Below are 9,213 nucleotides of genomic sequence, written 5' to 3'. Positions count from 1 at the left end.
GTTCTTTTTGGTGTTGTTGCTAGTTACTTTGGACCATGGAGCTTTCTGTGGTATGTCTTTAAGAAAGACATCTCTGAGTCTCTCCTGCAATGCTGGTCTTGTTTTTACAAACTCTCTTAGGTTCTGCTTTTCTAGGAATATCTTGATCTGTCCTTCATATTTGTTGGATAATTTTGCTGGGTACAGTATTCTTGGTTGATAGTTGTGTTTGAGTGTTTGATATATGTCCTTTCACTCTCTTCCTGCCTGCATGGTCTCAGCAGAGAAATCGGCACTTAATCTTATATGTTCTCCCTTATAGGTTATTCTTTGTTTCTCCCTTGCAGCTTTCAGGATTTTCTCCTGATCTTTGGTTCTGGAAATTTTAAGTATGATATTCCTTGATGTTTTCCTTTTGGGGTCTAATCTATATCGTGTTCGCTGAGCTTCCTGAGTACATATTCTCTCATTCTTCCTTATGCCTGGGAAGTTTTCCTCTAGTAATTCTTTCACAACTTTTTCAGTGTCTTTACTTGCTTCTTCATTTTCTGGGATTCCAATGATGCACATGTTATTTTTCTTGATGGTGTCCCACATTATTCTTAGTTTTTTTTCTTTTTCCTTCTTTTTTGAGTCTGCTTTTTGTTCTAGCAGATCAGTGGTGACAATTTTGTCTTCAATTTCACTGATTCTATGTTCCATCTCATCAACTCTGCTCATATATCCCTGCATCATGTTGAAAGCCTCTGAAACATTGAACCTTATATTTTGAATGGTGGATTCTTGTTTTTCCAGTGCCGCTAATGCCTTCTTTGTTTTCTCTGCAATATTCTGCATTGTTTTTTTGAGCTACTCCTGGTCTTTACTTGTAGTATCTTGTGCTTCATCAAGTTTTTCTTTCATCCATTGGATATATTCAGTCACTCCTCTTTTAAATTCTGTGTCACAAAGTTCCATGAAACTTTCTGGCTTTAGGGAATCCACTGATACTGTGTCGCCCTTTGTGAGTGACATCTTGCTTTGCTCTTGTGTATTGTGTGGGATAGTTTGCTTTCATGGAGACACTGATATATTATTGATCTGAAGACAATGCTCTTGAGATAGTTGGGCAGCTACTGAACTTGTGCATTTCTCTGAATTTCTGACTTCAGAGAAATGTTGTTCAGAGCCTGCTAGGGCAATCTCTTATTGGTAAGACAGGTCAAGGTGCTCCCGATTAAAGGCAAGTTGATTGCCCAAACGTGTAGGCACTGGTGGGGAGCCAAATGGGGTGAGCCAGGCAGAGGGTTGGGGTGATCACAAGGGCAGGTCAAACACTTGGGGGACCTTGCTCAAGCCTCTGCTGTCTCAGTGTTCTCACGATTGGGGTCCCTACTCAAATTCCTGCTGTCCGTTTCATAACCAATAGTTTTCACAGTATTCCCTGCTTGGTGGCACTTACGCAGGTGCCCTCACACAACAGCCCCTGCTCCAGCTGTGTCCTGGTTCTGACATGATCCGAAAAGTCAAGGTTATGTTCTCACCAACCTCTGGCTGGTCTGCAGAGTCCACAGAAGCCAGCTGGCTGGCTCGTTTTGGGCAGCTGGTGTAGCCCAAGAGAGCTCGGCCAAATTCCCCACCAGTGGGCACACCCTTAGGTGCTCTGCCAGGTAATTAGCAATGCCCCAATAAACCCAGCCAAGATCCTACATTCCTTTCTCCTTCCAGGTTAGTTCCACAGCAGCTCGGCTGATAGCTCCCAGTGATGGCTGGATCTGCTGTGGTGCCCTGAGGTCACAGGGCTGTGGCCTGTGCTGAGTTGCATGGTTGTGGAGTTGAAGGGGGAGGGTCTGGGAAGGGGAGGAAAGCGAGGGACTAGGGGGGCAAAGGAGCATAGGGCTTGGACACTACCACCAAGAGGTAGGGGGCGGGGCTTGGGCACCGCTGGGAGTTTATGCAGCAGTACCCTGTGTGTTGGGGGTGACGCAGGCACGGGTTGCAGGGGGGGTCACACAGTGGCAGGTAGTCCTTGATCCTGTGGGGTCACACGGTGTTCGCTCCTCTGGAGTTCCTCGGCGGCTGGCTGACTGTTGCTCTTCCCAGGTCTCTTTGCGGCTCTAATTCAGTACACTTCAATGCTACTCAGTAATTTTCTTTGTGTTATTTTTCCCTCTCTCTAGATTTATTTTTAACTACTTTATCTTTGATGATTTACTTTTTTTGAGGACTTGTTAATCCATTATAATTTATTAGCTGCACAGCAGTAGATTCTCCTCCAAGCTTTCAGCCCATTACATATTTTATTACAAGTCTCATGTTGCTGTCCTAAAATAATGAAAAATATGTTTTGCTTTTTAAGTATACTTTACATATTTCCTTTCTGATAAACAGTCCTTGTTGACTGGAGACTCTTACTTATTTAAAGCAGCTTTGGCCTGGTAGTTGGCCTTTTTGATCAGCTATTTAGGCCTTAAGGCTAGCAGCATTCAGCAGCATCAGAGATTGAGCAGAGACATTCATGTGACCTAAGTATCCACATCTGGAATGTTACCCTAGTGTGCCAGCTATGAGTCTCAGCTAGAATGCTTCAATATCGTCCCAGAAGCACATTTTACTATGTCTATGCAGGTTTCAACTGAATCTGGTAATATGATGTTTGTATACCTGATTTGCTATTACAGGCAAAATACTAATTTGTCAGTTTGTTATATTGTGATAATTCATTGTTTTACTTAGTAGAACACTCTTCTGTCATGTTTTCTGTATTGAATTAACTTATAGATTTTGGAGATGCTGAAAAGTATGTTACCAGTTAAATATCACAAGAGGCCCAAGTTAAATATCGCCATGGGTACATGGCGGATGTTTTTAGTAGAGTTCCTAGATTAAGACAGACTAGGAAACGTGATTGGCCACCCACTTCTTAAAAAGCAGGCCTCTATGAATAAGAGAGGAACACGGATCATTCTAGTACCAGAGGTAGAGCTCACATTTAAAATCAGCCAAAATGAGGAGAAGTCATAGCAAATATCCTTTAATAATTTGAACAGGAAGTGTATGATATGTGAATGTCAGAAAACTTGCAGCTGAAAAAAGTAAATGGAATATGTGAACACTGACATTCAAGCATTTGTGAGATGAAATGAAATGGACCAGCTTTGGCAACTTTGAATCAGACAATCACACGGTATACTATTCTAGGAATGAAAAACAGAAGAAGAATGGTGTTATATTCATAATTAAAAAGACAATTTCAAGTTATATCCTGAAGTACAATTCTGTGAGTGATAGGTTATTATCCATATGAAAAGAAAGACGGCCTGTTAATGTGACTGTTACTCAAATATACGTTCCTGATGTGCATAGGGATTTGATTCTTAGAAAGTCTCATTCATCTATTTTATCCACTTCTGGTTGTAGGTTTTTCAGGATCCTTGGAAGATTGAGCCTGCCAGTGAATTGTTCAAGACGGCTTTCAAAGCCATTAAGTTTGCCTTGCCATGTGGATGTGCAGGAACATGTGAATAAGGTGTGTTAGCCTATCCAGAGGGCATTGACTAGTCTCACTATTAAATTGAGCAAATCCAGTAGTAGAATTGGAAGATTCTCTCAGCCAGAAAAAAAAGAAACAAGAGAAAGTATCATGTCCTTTGAGCAGAAATTCTTGTGCTACAGTAGCAACAGCCATTGGCTAAAGCAGAGAACCAGAGAGATAACATGAAATGAAGCTGACCTTGGGATTGCTACCTACTACAGACAGAACCAGAGACAAGCTAAGTACCTTTGCCAAGTTTTAAGTTAAATTTTGCCTAATTCAAGCCATGGTCTTTTAAATTACCAGCTAAACATCTGAAAGTTGGTCAGTGAATAATAATGACAGAAGACTCAATGCCTTTGAATTTTGGTATTGGGAAAGAGTACTGAATGTCTCAACGATTGAAGAAAAATAAGCAATTAGAAAAGAAAGTGAAACCAGGGTGCTCCTTGGAAGCAAGGATGAGGAAGCTTCTCATTTATTTTGCCATTGTTGCTAAAAAGGCAAATTGCTGTCAGGGACCATTTCAGTGTACCGAGAAGCAACTTTGTCGTTCTGGAGACTAAGATGCACTTGAACAAGGTCATGGCCTTCACAATTGCATATGCATCAGAGAGCTAGATAATGACTAAGGATGATAAAAGAAGTATTGATGTCTTTGAGTTGTGGTCCTGGAGAAGAGCCTTTTTATTTCCTGACTGCTGGTGTCAAAAATGTTGATCATCAAAACAACCAAAGTGTGTATCTTAACAATTTCAATCTCTTATCCATCTACCATGGAGTTGCCAATTAGCCTAGTGGTGAGAATCTTTGTCATTCATGCCATCTTTTTATATCCCAAGGAATTACTGTTGCTTTTCAATCTTTTGCTTTGTGTTTTTCAGTTATAAGAAAAACCCTCATTGCTTTAAGATTTATTTGCAGGTATTGGAAAATTTTCACTTAATTTCAAATCAAAACTTAGTTTATATTGTTGTTGTTGTTATGTGCCGTCGAGTCGTTTGCGACTCATAGCGACCCTATGCACAACAGCCCTAAACCATGCTCTATCCTGCACCAACTGCACTGCCTCCGACACACCCATCCCAATTACCCCAGTCACTGAATCAATCCAACTCATAGAGAGTCTTCTCTTCCTGTGCTGTTCCTCCACCCTCCCAAACATGATGTCCCTCTCCAAGGACCCATCGCTCCTGGCAACATGTCCAAAGTATGTCAGATGAAGCCCCAGAATCCTTGCCTCCAAGGAGTAGCTTGGTTTAATCCTCTCCAAGATGAATCTGTTTGTTTTCCTGGCAGTCCAGGGTACATTCAGTACTCTTCTCCAGCACCACAGCTCAAAGGCATCAACTGTCCTTCTGTCCTCCCTAGTCATTGTCCAACTATCTGATGCATAACAAGCAATTGCAAAGAACATGGCCTGTATCAGGCACACCTTAGTCTCCAGAGAGACACCGTTGCTCCTGAGTACTTTAGAGGTCCCTAACCGCAGACTTTCCCATCGCAATACACTTTTTGATTTCCTGACTGCTGGTGCCAAGAGTGTTGACTGTGGAGGCAAGCAAACTGAAGCTATGAACAATCTCGATCTCTTCGCCATCCATCCTGACGCTGCCAATTGGTCCGGTAGTGAGAATCTTTGTCTTCTTGACATTGAGCTACAGTCCATACTTAAGGCTGCAGTCCTTGACCCTTTGCAGCAAGTGCATGAGGTCCTCCTCAGTTTCAGCAAGCAGGGTTGTGTCATCTGCATAATGTAGATTGTTGATAGATCTTCCACCAATCCTGATACCACAATTCTCCTCATAGAGCCCAGCCTCTCGGATAATCTGCTTGCATACATGTTGAAAAGGTATGGAGACAGGACACATCGTTGGCATACATCCTTTCCAATTTTGAACCATGCAGTGTTTCCTTGCTCTGTTCTGACTACTGCCTCTTGGTCCAAGTATAGGTTTCGCCTTAGCACAGTTAAATGTTCTGGGATTCTCATTCTTCTCAGAGTCAGCCACAGTTTGTTATGATCCACACAGTCAAATGCCTTTGCATAATCAATGAAACACAGATAGACATTCTTCTGGTATTGTCTGCTTTCAGCTAAGATCCATCTAACATCAGCAACAATATCCCTAGTACCATGACCCCTTCTAAACCCAGCCTGGACTTCTGGCAATTCTCTGCTGATGTATTGTTTCAGTCGTTTTTGGATAATCTTCAGTAGAATCTTGCTTGCATGTGAAATCAATGACACTGTTCTGTAGTTCCCACACTCAGTTGGGTCACCCTTCTTTGGAATGGGAACAAATATAGATCTCTTCCAGTCAGTTGGCCAAGTGGTTATTCTCCAGATTTCTTGGCACAACTTGGGGAGCACATCCAGGGCAACATCTGTTATCTGAAATACTTCAATTAGCATACCATCTATTCCTGGGGCCTTATTTTTTGCTAATCCCTTAGATTATCCTCTCTCCCAGATCAGATCTGATCCTTTATTTGGTAACCAATATTGGGAGAAGGATCTATTCTTTCATTCTCTATATATTTCCTCATATTTCACTTCTGTAGTATGTTGTTTTGTGTTACTAGATGCCATCAGTTCTTACAAATAATGAATTTGAAACTTGGCCTGTCCTGTGCCATCCTCATTATCTCTGTTATATATCTAAGCCTATACAAGAGTAACTTTGTAAATACATTTGATTATGGGTCTTCCTCTTTTTCGCTAACATTCGATCCTTCCAAGCATAATGTCTTTTTCCAAGGACTGGTGCCTCTTAACAACCCTGGCAAAATAAATGAGAAGTTTTCTCATCCTTGCTTCCAAGGAGCACCCTTGGTAGTCCACGGTATGTTCAATATTCTTCTCCAGCACCATAAATTAAAGGCATCAATTCTTTTTCTGTCATCCTTGTTCATTTTCTACCTCTCATATGCACAGTAACCACTGAGCAGATTGTGATCTGAAGTGTGGTGTTGTTATTAGGTGTCGCCAAGTGAAGCACAACTCATAGAGACCCTGTGAACAAAAGATCTTAAACCTGTTCTATTCTGAATCATTCTCACACTTCTTGACACACAAGAGCCTATTGCAGCAGTCATTTTATCAGTCCACCTGGTTGAGGATCTTGCTTTCCTTTGCCAATCCTCCACCCTTCCCAACATCATATTCTTCTCCAAGGAATGAGCCTCCTAGCAACATGTCCAAAGTTTGAGAGGCAAAGCCTCATCATTCTTGCCTCCTAAAAGCACTCCAGCTACACCCTGTTCAAGAAATATCTGTTCTCTTGTTCATCCATGTGATGTTCAGAGATTTCTCTACCACCACAGCTCGAAGGCGTGAAGTCTTTTTCTGTCATCCTTATTCATTGTGCAGTTCTCAGAGGCATAGGTAATAATTGGAAAGACTATGACCTGAATCAAACATACCGTAGTCTTCAAACAGACATCACTCCTCCTCAATAATTTGAAAAGGTCACTAACTGAAGATTTTCCAAGTGCAATGCATCTCCTTATTTCCTAGCTGCTTGTACCAAGGATTATAATTGTGGGTCCAAACAAGATGAAGCTGTTAACAGTTTCAATCTCCTCTCCATCCATCATGATGCTACCTATTTATACAGTGGTTAGAATCTTTGTTTTCCTGACATTGAGATGCCATTCAGACCAAAGGCTGCATTCCTTAATCTTCTGCAACAAATGCTTCAAGCCCTCCTCACTTCCAGCAAGCAAGGTTGTGTCTGTGCATAATGCAGGTTATTGATGAGTTTCCCTCCGATCCTGATGCCACAATCATCTTCACAGTTCAGTTTCTCAGATAATTTGCTTAGCATACAGATTAAATAGATATGAATAGAGAATATAATTCTAGCACACTTCCTCCTCAATTCCAAACCATGCAGTGCTCCCCTGCTCTGTTCTCACAACAACCTCCTGGTCCAGGTATAGCTTCCCTATGAGGGCAGTCACAGTGCTCCGGGGTTCCCATTCTTCTCCAAGTCAACCAGAACTTGTCATCATCAACACAGTCAAGAATCTTTTCATTGTCAATAAGATACAAATAGACATTCTTCTGGTACTTTTTATTTTCAGTGAGGATTCATCTGACATCAACAATGATTTCCTCGTTGATGATCTCTTCTAAGTCCTGCTTGAAGTTCTGGCAGTTCCTTATCTATGTACTATTCCAGCCATTTTCTAATGATCTTCAGCAGTATTTTGTTTGCATGTTATATCAGGGGAACACTTATGGACCTCTTCCAATCCATTGGTTAGACAATCATCCTTCAGTTGACATAGACTGGTCAATGCATCCAAGACTGAATCTGTTAATTGAAACAAGTCAATTTGTATCCTATCAATTCCTAGCGCTTCCTTTTCTGCCAGTGTCTTCGATGTAACTTCTACTTCCTCCTTCATTATAACTGGCTCCATTCATATGGTACTTCCATATGAAATGTTTCCATTTCAATCAATTCTTTCTTGTACAATAACTCTGTGTATTCTCTCCATCTTCTTTTGATGTTTTCTGGGTATTCAATATAGTGTCCATGGCATCTTTCAATAGTATGACAAGAGGCTTAAATTTCTTTTTCAGTTCTTTCAGCTTTAGAAATGCAGAGAGATTTCCTCTCTTTTTATTCTTCAATTTCATCTCTCTACACATTCCATTGTAATATATTGTTTTGTTCTCCCACACTGGTCTTTGAAAGCATGTGTTCCGATCTTTCACTTTGACATGTTTTCCTTTATATTTGTCTTCTTGATGCTTCAGTGCAATCTTTAGAGTCTCTTCTGACATCCATTTGATATTTGTGTGTGTGTTTTTAATTTTTTTCTTCTTTCTCCTCTGTTTTCATAGTGACTATTTGTTTTCTTCACAGATGATGTCCTTAATATCATCCCACATTTTGTGTAGGCAAACAGGATCTGGTGAGGTGGGAGGGGAACGACTTTGTATTTAAAAGTCAGTTGGGTCCTGCCTGAGGGTGAGCCTCTAGCTTGGTATAGTTGGATCCCAGAGTGTTTTTTATTTACTTGAAATCTGGATGTAAACTGTTTGGGAATTTCTGGTTGTGTTAACAATCAAGTATAAACTGACCTGAATTAGGCCCACCTTAATCTCTAGACTGACATAAATTCTGCAGAGTGGTCCTTGACAGCAGAACTTCTCAATGCAAATTATCTTTGATTTTCTGACTTCTCATGTCAAGAGTGCTGACTATAGATCCAAGTAAGCTGAAATTGTTAACAACTTCCGTATTTTCTTTGTTTATAATGATGCTGCCTATGGCACAGTGTTGAAAATCTTTATATCCTTGATGTTGAGTTGCAATCCATATTAAAGACTGCAGTCCTAGACATTCTGCAGCAAACACTTTAAGACTTTCTGAGTGAGCAAGATTGTGTCATTAGCATAACACATTCTGTCAATGAGTCCTCCTTAAATCCTGATGTCATATTTCTTTTTCAAAAAGTCCAGCCTCTTAAAAGATCTGTTTCTCATGTAGCTTGGTGTGGAGAAATGGTACATTCCTGATGCAATTCTTTCTTGATTTTGAACCATGCAGTGTTCCGTTGCTCTGTCCAGATTACTTTCTAGTTTGGATGTAAGTTTTGCATGAGCACAATCAAATGTTCTGGGATTCTCATTCTTCTCAGTGTTATCCACAATTTGCTATGATCTACATAGTGAAATGCCTTTGCACAGTTGATAAGGACTC

Source organism: Elephantulus edwardii, unplaced genomic scaffold (genome assembly GCF_000299155.1).
Source record: "Elephantulus edwardii isolate Elephantulus edwardi_28Jun2011 unplaced genomic scaffold, EleEdw1.0 scaffold00203, whole genome shotgun sequence".
NCBI classification, from domain to species: domain Eukaryota; kingdom Metazoa; phylum Chordata; class Mammalia; order Macroscelidea; family Macroscelididae; genus Elephantulus; species Elephantulus edwardii.
This window is presented reverse-complemented; position numbering follows the sequence as displayed.